Below are 13,270 nucleotides of genomic sequence, written 5' to 3'. Positions count from 1 at the left end.
TATTTTTTCTAAAATATTTATAACAAAATGTTAATTTTCAAATTTAAATCAGTGTAAAATCTATGGTTGAAATATTCTGCCAGTGATAAAAATAGTTTTATGCAAAACTACATCATATAAAATCAGATATGAAAGACAATATTAATAGTTGTTTGCTATGAATTTCAAATAGACACACCATTTAACATTTGCAATTGTTACAAAACCATTTTTTTGCCTTTAGAAATTGTTTAGTCTAGCACAAGGTAAATATTGCCACTCAAAACAGGAACTACACATTACTAGCTTCCTTTGAATCTACATCTTGTGTGCATATGTAACACATGTAGATAGGGTAAGTCATATTGCGAGGGGTCTTGGGGCCCCTCAAGGCCCCTGGAAGATTTGATGTTAATAGTGAAAAATGTTGCATTCTCGCAATTTCCTGGAACTTAACATGACCTCATAAAAATCCTATAATAATTTGAAGAAAAAAAAATAATTAGAGAAAAACACTCACACCACATCTTTCTATATCTATTCTAATATGTGTTGGCGTAGCTAGGCTATTTTTTAGTGTACGCCATAACCTCGGCGAGAAGTTTGAGGGCCCCAATCGAATCCAAGTTATAACATATACTAGTTCACTGTTGTGGGTTCGAGTGGAATCCACTTTCTGACATTAAAAACTAATCAATAGCAAGTTGAACATACTTTAGAGACTATGTTTCTAATCTTTTATGTTTAAATTGATGCCTTGTGTTGATTTAGAATCTAATGGTCCTTGGCGTTAGAGGGACATTAAGAATCTAATGGTCATTGGCGTTAGAGGGACATTAAGAATCTAATGGTCCTTGGCGTTAGAGGGACATTAAGAATCTAATGGTCATTGGCGTTAGAGGGACATTAAGAATCTAATGGTCATTGGCGTTAGAGGGACATTAAGAATCTAATGGTCCTTGGCGTTAGAGGGACATTAAGAATCTAATGGTCATTGGCGTTAGAGGGACATTAAGAATCTAATGGTCCTTGGCGTTAGAGGGACATTAAGAATCTAATGGTCATTGGCGTTAGAGGGACATTAAGAATCTAACGGTCATTGGCGTTAGAGGGACATTAAGAATCTAATGGTCCTTGGCGTTAGAGGGACATTAAGAATCTAATGGTCCTTGGCGTTAGAGGGACATTAAGAATCTAATGGTCCTTAGCGTTAGAGGGACATTAAGAATCTAATGGTCCTTGGCGTTAGAGGGACAATTTTTTTTGCAATCAAACTGGGTTTAGTTTCCAACTAGTTTACAAAACTATTCGTTTATTTTCATAAACCAGTTTTCTTGTTAATCTCGTGTAAACTAAATTAGTTCTTGGATTTTAGCAAACTACTAGTTTGGTTTCTGCAACAAATATGGAGACGTCGCAAAAAAATTTGAGACTTGAATTAGAAGATACAGAAAAAGTGCGGTGAATATGTGACCAACACGATAAAGGTGGATAAATTATGAATTTTATGATGATATAATTAAACATGAGAACATATGGCATGATTGCCAATGCGATCTTTAGTTACCTGCCAGAGTTTGAAGGAAGTGGCTGTAAGTAAAAATGTCAGCTATGGAGATCGACCACAAGTAACAGGTTACTTTTGTACATAATCCCAAATCTCAACCATATCAATTTTCAACTTCTGATTTTCAACTTCCGTGCCCTTGTGCTGAAGTGTGCATACAGATAATTTCCATGTTACAAAATTGGTAAAAATGTCCTTGTAAAATATTTCTTATTTGTGAGAGAGAGATGGACCGAATAATTTTTTTTATCGAAACAACACATACACTAAAAATGCATTGTATAATTATTGTTAAAGTTGTCACAGAAAGAAGTAGACTAGTGCTTTTAAAAATTGTGCATCAGCCACTGATTGATTTTTCCTATGCTGTTTTGTAAAAGAAGACAAAATGATGAGTTTATTTCCATACAACAAATATAGTTGACCTATTGCTTATAGTTCAAGAAAAACAGATCAAAACACATGAACTTAACACTGAGCAATCAACCGTTAAAATTAGTTCAAGGTCAAATAAAACTTGTACGACTGACATATAGATCATAAAATATTTCCATACATCAAATATAGTTGATCTATTGCATATAGTATAAGAAAATAGACCAAATCTCAAAAACTTAACTTTGACCACTGAACCATAAAATTGAGGTCAGGTCAGATGACACCTGCCAGCTAGACATGTAAACCTTACAATCATTCCATACACCAGATATAGTAGACCTATGCATCCAGTATAAGAAAAAACAGACCAAAACACAATAAATTAACTAAAACCAATGGACCATGAAAATGAGGTCAAGGTCAGATGACACCTGCCAGTTAGACATGTACACCGCACAGTCCTTTCATACACTGAATATACTAGACCTATTGCTTATAATATCTGAGATATGGACTTGACCACCAAAACTTAACCTTGTTCACTGATCCATGGAATGGGGTCGAGGCCAAGTGAAAAATGTCTGACGGGCATGAGGACCTTGCAAGGTACACACACACACACACACAATAAACTTATCCTATTACTTATAATAAAAGAGAATATAATTCAAGTAGTCACTGACTCATGAAAATGAGGCCAAGGACATCGGACATGTGACTGACGGAAACTTCGTAACATGAGGCGTCTATATACAAAGTATGAAGCATCCAGGTCGTTCACCTTCCAGAATATAAAAAGATGTTAGCTAACGCCGCCGCCGCCGCCGCTGGAGTACTATCCCTATGTCGAGTTTTCTGCAACTAAAGTCGCAGGCTCGACAAAAAAATGTGTGGTACGAATTCCAAAAAAGGGCAATGTTTTACTCTCCATCCAAAATATAGTGTAGTGAAAGTAAGCAATTAATGTCATAGTAACATGGAAAACATATTTTATATTTCTGTTCATTAATCTTATTTATATTCATATATACATAACGGAAAATGTTCGGTTCATGCAGACTTTGTATGAGGAATCCAACAAGAACAACATTGGTTTTTGTCAGAGCTTAAACAACACCAAGACAAAATAAAGAAAGAGAAAAAAAAATGGAACTTATATGTGATAATGTTTCCCTTTTGAAATGTAATCCTTATTGATTCATCAATAAATATTACTAGGAATGTGATATTTTGTATGCTTTATATTAATTGATTTTACAAAATTGATCGTCTATATAAAAATACAGTGTTAATTTCCATTGTTTAACGCTAGCGTGCATAGAGTAAGATGAATATGGTTCCTTATTTGTGCATTGGGATTAATGATTCGTATGTATCATTACTTTCATTTGTTTCCAACTCTGTCTTGTATTGTTCTGGTCGTACTATTGCAAATATTCAATTTCATGACTGCATCGTGTGTTTCTGTCAGTTTACCATAGTGCTATCACATAGTTAGGTTATTAATTAATGGTAATCCCTAGTTTTAAGTGTTTTAATGTCTAATCTTACCGTTTTAATTTATTGACATAACTGCACGACCCGATTTTCAATTAACAGTTGTAAGATAATCGTTGCAAAGAATCCTGCTCAAATTTTGTGCAAGACGGTTTTAACTTTAAAGTGTTGTGACAGTTTTTGTTCTATGTTGAAGGCATTTGTAGTGAACTGCAATACAAGTACCGTTCAATTGAATTTAGTTATATATCTTCTGTTTCTGTCCCTGACACATGTTTTCTGTATTTGGCATGTGTAGTGCATCATGACATAAGACATTGTTACGTGTACCATGATGAGCTTTCGTGCAGGACTGCTTTGTGTATTTTTGACATGGAACTCTTGACCAGACTATGACTTTTTGACTTTTGACCTATGCACTTTGGGTGTGGCATCATGATACTGTGTGTTCCTTGGTATATTACCCTGAAACTAAAAGTATAATTTTCAATTGACCTTGCTTCTGAATATGTGGCATGGAGATGTATTGTCGTAAGATGGTATATCTAGTGGCACGAGAAACTTCATATGAACTTTTTACCTTTGCCCTCAATGTACAACTTGTATATTTTGTTTGAATTATGTGGAGAATTGTCTGATTGCATTCATACCACATCTTTTTATATCTATATTAGATATATAGATATATTTGTTCAAGAATTATAAGAACATTATTTTTCACCGGTCACTCGTAGTCTTGAGATTTATTACGTTTGTTGGTTGAAGGAACCGCATTTAATTATAAACAGTGCATTTCTGAAGGAATATACATGGAATTTTTCTATTTTGTATTTTAGCCAGAAAAAACGTACGGTGACCCTATCTTATCTTTTGATATTCTCAAAGCACTGTCTGAAAGCTATCTTTTTCTAACTAATTTTACAATTTTATTATTTTGTTTAGTTTCTTATCACAAAATCTTGGTTTTTCCTGTATAATCCATACAAAATGTGATGTGTCAATTTGTCACAACCTGTGGCTTGAGAAAATGCACGGTGACCTATCATTTTTTATTATAATTTTGAACATATATCAACAGATACTACGTTTTGGCAAAGCATGAACAAATTCCATCATTTTTATTTTAGTCTCCCATACCACCTTTAACATATGAACATTAAACAGACTTCGTTATTAGTCAGTATATTTAAAGACCGGCAGTAGTGAGATTATATTAATAGATAGTTCCCTATACTAATGTTAAAGGGGCACTAGCTGTCAAATTCATGGTCACCGATTTGACTCAAATTTTCATATTTTATTTATAACAATGTAAAACATTTATCCAAATAATCAAAAGTGTGAAATAAACAGTTTACAGAGCATAACGTCAATACTATGTAGTTTCGTTTCGTGTGTATTTTAGTCTAGACTCCATCTAATTAAATATCGAGTTGACCTCAGATGACCATATAAACGATGTAAACATAAATATACTAATGATTAGATATAAATAGATTAAGCCAACACGTGCATTTGAATTTTTATAGGTCTGTTTAATTTTATTTTATAGATCAAAATATATATGTTTCTCGTCGTTTTAACTTTTAAAAGAAAGATTTTTAGTGGATCGAATCAGTAATCAAATAATTTACCTTAGTTTCACTTTCAATGTTGACATTCCTTTCCTTCTAATAAACAGTACACGTACAAAGCATGCATTGTCCATCTCTAGTTAAGGGGTTAAATTGAAGTTCACATGAATACGGATTTAATGAGGTCGACTGTTTCACTTGCAAGTGAAACAGTCATTATCAATATTATTTAACTTAATTTGACAAAATTGAACAATTTTGGCTGCTAAAAGCGAATTATTATTTCACTATTTCACTTTTATTATTGATTGAACAAAAACAAATCATACATTATTTTTGTATGCATCTCGTAGCTAGTGCTCCTTTAACGTGCAAGATGGATTAGATCCCGGATACATAGATCCAAAATACACAGAACAAAGACCCGTTAAGCCACACTTAAAAATATTTTGGTTTGGCGAAATTGCCAAAACCCCACCCAGAGGTTGAGACAGTGGGGGCTGTGGGTGGGTAGGTAGGCATTTTCTTTCTTTTTTTTTTTACAAAAAGTAAGTATATATAATAGGAAACTGTACGGACTTCAACAATGAGAAAAAACAATACCGTATATAGTCAGATGATAAAAGTGCGGTCCAGTGGCGGAGCAAACACTTTTCATTAATGGGTCATACTTCAGTGATTCTCTATAATAAACCAAATTTTCCTCACAAAAGGGGTGGCCCGGGCCCCCAAACACCCCCTTGATCCGCCGATGGGACCCAACATGAAAAATAAGAAACCATTATTATAGCAAAACAATTTACGAAAAAGAAATACGACGACTTCACATACGGCAAAAGTGCGGGTATTTTATTCATAAGCTAAATCACGTGACCTATACCAAATCCACCCCTTTGTGCGAGTTATCTCCCTTTAATCTACTAAACAAACTCGCATGCCAAGCACAAGTAAGAGGAAAATTGATTTCAAGCGACTTGTCGACGGAAACTACTTAGTGGCACTTACCGTACAGTGACAGAGACAGTCTTAACTGAAACATATGATGTCGAGCGGATAATTGCATGCCGCAAGCTGAAAATGGTATGTTTTTCTGCCAGGTTCTGATATTTATGACCTTGAGTGATCTTGAGTGAGTCTGACTTAAAATTAACCCATTGTTGTTAGGTAATAGCCTTTTGTAATAAGTTGAGACCGCATCGTTTCTTTTTTTTTTTATTACAAGGTATGATGATGATGATGGATGGCTACTAAAATTAAATCCAGAGACAATTTGGTCCGCAAATAGTCAAAAAAATAAGGACCTATGAGCTAACGGTTCCGCAGCTATGTTTTAACATGCGAGTGCTCAACTTCGCTTATTTTATGTGAGACACCAGGGGCGGATCCAGCCATTAAAAAAAGGGGGGATTGAACCGTTCCAACTATATGTCCCCATTCAAATGCATTGATCGGCCAAAAAAAAAGGGGGTCCAACCCCCGGAACCTCCCCCCTGGATCCGCCAATGGACACTATGTTTCCCTAAACGTTGTAAGAATAAGACCTGAAGGACATTGGTTTTGCATTTTGAACATTTGGATAGAGGGGCTGGATTTCATTTCTTTTACTGAAAATCCGGCAGGAGGGGAGGTGTGAGTACTTATGACATCATTCAAGGCTAATTTTTTTTTGGGGGGGGGGGGGGCAGCTTTATAGTAAAACAGCTGTAAATTTTGCCACATGATGTCTAGCATGAAATTGGTTGGAGTGGACAAACCTCTTGAGAAAACAAGAAAATCGTAATCAATTATCTTATATTATATAGTTTTCAAGCCGGATTGAGTCAGTCAGTCACTTCTAAAAAAGAGGGTGTTCTAACTTGTAGTTTTTCTTTAGAAACGGAACTTCTCATTGACTGGCAGCGATGACAAAATTACAGACGCGATCTCACCATATACGTGACTCAAACAAATTAACTACATTTCACAAATTAAAAAAAATAGAAATTCATGTAACGAATGAAGAATATAGACATATACGTGAACAAATTAAGAAATTATGTTTATATATCAGAATTTGCATTTCACAAATCAAGAATTGAATAATTATTGTGGATATTCCATTCGATTATACAAGCGCTTTTTAAAAGTTGGGGGACCTCCGGCTATGCTAGATATTAATCATTTATGTAAGCAGTCAAATTGTAGATGTTAAACCAGATACCTCGTGTAGGGAGAATGTCCTATTCTCTGCACATTAAACCTTTGTAGCATTTCACTCTTTCATGGTGCCATTTTATTTCGGAAGGCAACATGTTTTTAAAATTTCAACGACTTTTATTTAAAACGGCCCTGTTACATAAAAAAAAAAATAATGGAGATCGAAGAAGTTCTTACTGAAGTCATATAAAAAAATCAGTCTGTACTAGCTCTTTATTTAAAAAAAAAAATTCCAACTAGTGTTAGTCCCGTCTCGTAAATAAACGTTAAATATTAGGTCCAATCCATCATTCCCGGTACGATACTAGTAACCTATCTAGATCTACAGTATTCATTCTTAATTCAAATAATGCGTGAAATATTTAGCAATCACGACCACTGGACATTATGTCTCCTGTGTGTGTGTCTTAAGTGAAGCTCGAAACCTAAAATGTGTTAAAACAAAGCTCTGATAACCAGTTTATAATCTGAAGAGCTTATAAAATACCCGACTGACTTGAAAAAGGGCGCCAATTCTGCTCGAAGCCAATTCTGCTCGAAGCCCGCCGTGCAAAAAAAATAACACTTCTGAAGAACAACGTCTCTATGGACGTTATAAAGAAAATAATAAATTGGTCATATATATGTTATTCATGTTTTTCTATGCTTTACACGTATTTTTCATATGTTATATTTTTATTATTCATCATATCACACTGATGCTAGAAGACGCATGACAAATTCAAAATCAAGCACACCTTTTTACCTGCATGCTTTCTAGTTACCGCCAAAAAATCCGTGCTTACCTGTAATATATTTTCATACCTGTATATTTATATTCAGTCGTTGGATGTGTTTCGCATTTACAGAAAGGTTCGTTAGTAAATCGATAGTTTATTATAGTGTCATAATCTAATATGTATACATCATCATATACAATATAAAAACCTTTAGAACCATATTAGATACAGAGGTCTTTAGGACAGATGAGACATTTTCATCCTTTTCCAAAAAAAAATATATGTAGGACTCTAAAGTGCGATGGTTTCGCTTAGTAAGATGGTCTACAGCTACGCTAAAGTGCGATGGTGTCGGACACTAAAGCCATTGGGGGGATCCTGGAGGGGGGGGGGGGGGGGTTCCGGAGTTTGGACCCCCCTTTTTTGGACGATCAATGCATTTGAATGAGGACATGTGGTTGGAACACTCCTCCCCCTTTATCATGTTAGGATCCCCCTTTTTAAAATGGTTGGATCCGCCCCTGAAAGTGCGATGGTTGTTTGCTTTTTAAGTCCGATGTTATGACGCGCTAACTTCTGAAGGCGTAATGTGGATGTAATTCAGGCAATGGTTTTCTTTTATTGCTGAGTTCCTATTACATTTAAAATTTTGTTTTTTTCATTTAAAAATTGAATGCTTCTTTTTGTAACTTTATTGGGGTGTAAAAGCGTTAACCGAAGAACATTTTGTATGAAGGCGCTTCATTCTAAAAATGTGCGAACGGTCAACACTTTGACAACCCTATAAAGTTACAAAAAGAAGCATTCAATACTTATAATTACATTTTTTAGCTATGATCATGAAAACACGAATTTAATAAATTTTTTTTAATTAATTCACCTGTGCACTTTTTTTTGTGGAACCACGTGTTATCACGAATGATAAGTTTTATTGAGTGATGCAATTGCTTCAGTAATAACACGTGATGTGCAGTTAGCCAATCGGAATAAAGTATTATAGTGAAACATACATCAAATGTAATTATTTATATATGAAGTCGTTTACGGTTTAGTCTTTCTCTTTTGAATTGTTTTACACTGGTCATTATATAACCATATATGCTGCATGGACGGTGACATCCCATTAGTCCGACAACCATTATTCCGACAGCCAATTATTCCGACAGCCCACTATTCCGACAGCCCATTACTCCGTCAGCCCACTATTCCGCCCACTATTCCGACAGCCCATTACTCCGTCAGCCCACTATTCCGACAGCCCATTACTCTGACAGCCCACTATTCCGGCAAAGCATGTCTTATGTTTATGGGTAAATTTTCTCTAAAAAGACCAACTCCGTTCTCTTTAATATTCTAATTTGTGGTTGTCCGTTTTGATTCCAACTATTCTTTCCATGTGGTATATTTGTCTCAGTATATTAGAGTTGACACACATGCTTATTGCAACTGCTCAGTCCTTTCCCTCGTCCCTCTTTCGTTTTACGTGTCTGTCTTTATATATTTCACCGTTTGTGCATGTGATCACTGTCAGTCTGTGATGTTCTAGTTCGTTGTTTGTTGATGTCTTGATCTACCTTCTTTCACTTTGATTTTTTGGGTTCGTGTATCAGGGGAATGAGGTTTCACCACTATAAATTACATACATGAATATATCGGACACTACCTGCTCTCCTTGTCTTTGGTCGGAACACTTTCTACCCTTGTGTCAATCATCTGAGTTTTACTTAAATTGATTTTGTCGCAGAAACAAGGGACTAATGTAGCGTCAAAATGAGAAAAAAACAAAGAGACAAATACATACCCAGATCTTAAAAAAATGGGCAAATAGAGGCTTCCCGATTTGCTACTTATCAGGTACGGTTGGTACGTAACACAACCGTTGGTGCTGCTTTGGAGGTATCATTTAAAGCATGAGATTATTGTATCCATCAATTCATGATGAAAATAAAGAAATCGAATTGCATATCAGCGATAAAAATCTTAATCTTTTACTTTTTTACGATTTCACTGCTTCTAGAAAACCTTGCTCGTGATTTTATACGACAAAATTTATTTTGTACACAAGGGAATGAATCAAATAGTCCTCACTAGAACTGAGTTGCATCGACCTTTCTATTCTAAATATAGATTTGCGTTTCTGTATGGCCAGTATGTTTTTGTTTTCTGTATATTTACAAAAAGATAAGAATAAAGAATGTTTTCTAATATTTAAATATAAATTGGAATAATTAGAAATTATTTATTAATAATATCTTACTTGTACCTTACTAGTGTCGTTATAACTGCATAGACGGATCCAAAAGGGGGCTTGGGATCCGCCCTCCCCCTTTTCGTGGGAAAAATTTAGTTGATTAAAGAGGGAATCACTGAAGCATGGCTGGAGCGCCTCACCCTTTTAGTTCAGTCATCGGCCCCCCCTTATGAAAAGTTCTGGATCCGCCACTGAACAAGTCGCGAGTAAATTTGTGTATTGTACGTGCCTGCAAGTAGTATAATATAATCTACGAGGGGTAATATCCATTTATCCTTTTGTCGTACAGCAATGCTAGAAAAACTTCTTACAACACATCGTATTTTGTTCACTGATTACGGCAATAATTTGACGCTATATATCTAAACTTAGTCTAATACAATATGAATATATATGTCTTTATAACTCTTCGTAATGCTCTACGAAAAATTCTATGTTGCTATATAATGTCTTTTGCACCATTTACAACTGATTTGTTGGCTCAAAATTAAGGATCATTTTCATCGATTGGTAAATGTTTTTATGAAATTTGTCCAGGTTTATATGTACTAGTATCATGAATACGATATTACTTAAAATAGTTAAACTCAAGTCTTTCTAAGTTTTCTCTCTCGGTTTACTGCGAAAAAGATATATGAACAGTTGTGTTTTAAAAAAGGACATATTTCTAAAATTTATATAGCATAGTAATTTTTGGAGGTTCTTTTAAAAAAAAACTTTTAGCCCGAGGGTAAAGATAATTGTCCAAAAAGGAAGGATGTCAAGTAAATATGATATCAGTCATAGCTCTATGCATAATTGTTAATAATGAAATTTTAAACGACCTTGCCTTTCTTATAACTTCATTCCAGACGATCTTGACTAGTTTAACAGACCTTGCACGGACAGTCTGAAATTAGATTTGGGTTTAAATTTATTTTATCATTATTCTTTTTTTATTTTGTTGAAATACATGTTTTCTAAAAACTTACCATATCATACCACATCTTCTTTTTTATATTACCATAATAAATACAAAACTTTAACATTTTATAATGATACATAAAGTTATTACGAACAAAATTTATGCAGGCTTTAATTTGTATTGTAATTTAGATTCTTTTTGTCTATGTACAATGTAGTTTCACGGGGAAGTAACTCTTAACTATAAACCTTACGCACCAACGGTTACTTGCAATGGTTGCTTGAAAGCATATAATCGAGTGCACACAATATTGTTTCCTATGAATACAAGAAGTAACCACATGAAATGAGTCCCAACTTACAGCTAAAAAATCTCAAAACAGTTCTGCATATGATTCCTTAAACATTCGTTGATATTAAGTGTATACATCAATAATTTCCAAAAGTTAAATGACGGCTCCCACTTCGTACTACGGATGGTATGGTAGCAAATCGAGAAACCTCTAATAGGACGAAATATGTGCTCTAACGAAAAACAAATAAATAAATAATATATCAAAAATGTATGTATCTCATTGCTTTTAACCGTATAAGAATGATTTTATGTGCATCGAATTTGTAATCAAATGATTTACCGTAGTTTCACTTTCGTTGTTGACATTCTTTTTCTTTAAATAACCATTACACGTCTATGCGTGCGTTGTCAATCTCTAGCTAGGGGTCAAATTGAAGTTCCCGTGAATACGGATTTAAAGAGGTCGACTCATTCACTTGCAAGTGAAAACCTAATAATCAAGGTTTCTTAGCGTAATTTGACAAAATTGAAACTTTAGATTTTTTATATATATCTCGTAGCTAGTGCCCCTTTAATTAAGAATCGGTGCTCACCTTTTACATTACAGGAATTGAAAATGTCAGATACTCCAAAAAATTCGTATTGTACAGCTCATAAAGTTGAGGAAGAGCGTCATTTTTCAATCGAATGCTTTACTACATAATAATTTGAGGGATGAACTCTTTTAGCATATTTTTAGCATTTGTCAGAACTTTAAATAGTTAGATAAACATGTCAAATCTGCGATGTCAACACAAGAAAACTTTACTATTATGGGAAAACTGATGATTTTATTGTTAGTTCTTTTCAATTATGTATAATACACGTCTTGATACTGACTCTGCTTTTGATATCAATCAACGAGTTAGTTTTTTTACTATTTTGTTTTGGCTCCATTTGTAACTGTGGCTAATGGTGAAATAAAGATAATTATATCATTTTAGTATTGTAATGTCTTAATGTTGCATGACCTAATCATTATACCATCGCTTCGAAAAATCGGGGATACTGTTAGTCGGTCCGTCAGTTCGTCCGTCCATCCCATAAATATTTTCGTTGCATCTTTTTCACGAACTACATAAGTACAAGGATTTCTGACTAGATCTGGTTTCAGGGTTTATAGTCGGCTATAGTATATCGTGTCGGATGCGTTTTCGGATTCAGTACTCAACAACTTCCTGTTTACCGAAATATTTGGACGCATTTTGGTAATATCATCAGTAGCTCGCACCATCACTGGTTGTTCTTGCTCTTTATAGACCCTGTAATTTGGAAAATAAAATATTCTTTTCTATTCCGTCTATAAACAGATTTCGAATTGAGTATATAAGGGTGGGGGAATCTGAGATGCCTGTGGTTATAAACCTTAAGGTCCATTAATCTTTATAAAATAGCATGCTGTGTTAAACAATGCTCTGTGTTAAAAATCATCAGTTACGTACATCAATGACATTAGGTCGTGACTAGAGAGTTGTTGAAATGGTTATGACGTTACGCACGATACTGGTGTCACTTCTTATTTTGACGTGTATTAACATTTGGATGGCGAATATGTACTTCAGTTAGTAAAACAAAACTGTATCATTATATACCAAAATATTCCGTTTTAATTGTATTTTATCATTATCAAATTAGATAGTCGTTTTATAAAATGTGTGTTTGTCAATCCGCCTGTTTAAACCAAAATTGTTATGAAAATAACTTGTAAGATGTAACAAAATTTTACCGTAATCACTCTAGTAATCTCTTAAAAATATTGCAAACATTGCATAAATTCCGCAAATTTTACTCAGTAACGTCATAACTAACAAATTAATTGTGACGTCTTTTTTGGCGAAAAAGTCATGTCAATAGGCAAAATGGTGGCGGAAA

This window comes from Mytilus trossulus, chromosome 4 (assembly GCF_036588685.1).
Source record: "Mytilus trossulus isolate FHL-02 chromosome 4, PNRI_Mtr1.1.1.hap1, whole genome shotgun sequence".
Lineage (NCBI taxonomy): Eukaryota > Metazoa > Mollusca > Bivalvia > Mytilida > Mytilidae > Mytilus > Mytilus trossulus.
This window is presented reverse-complemented; position numbering follows the sequence as displayed.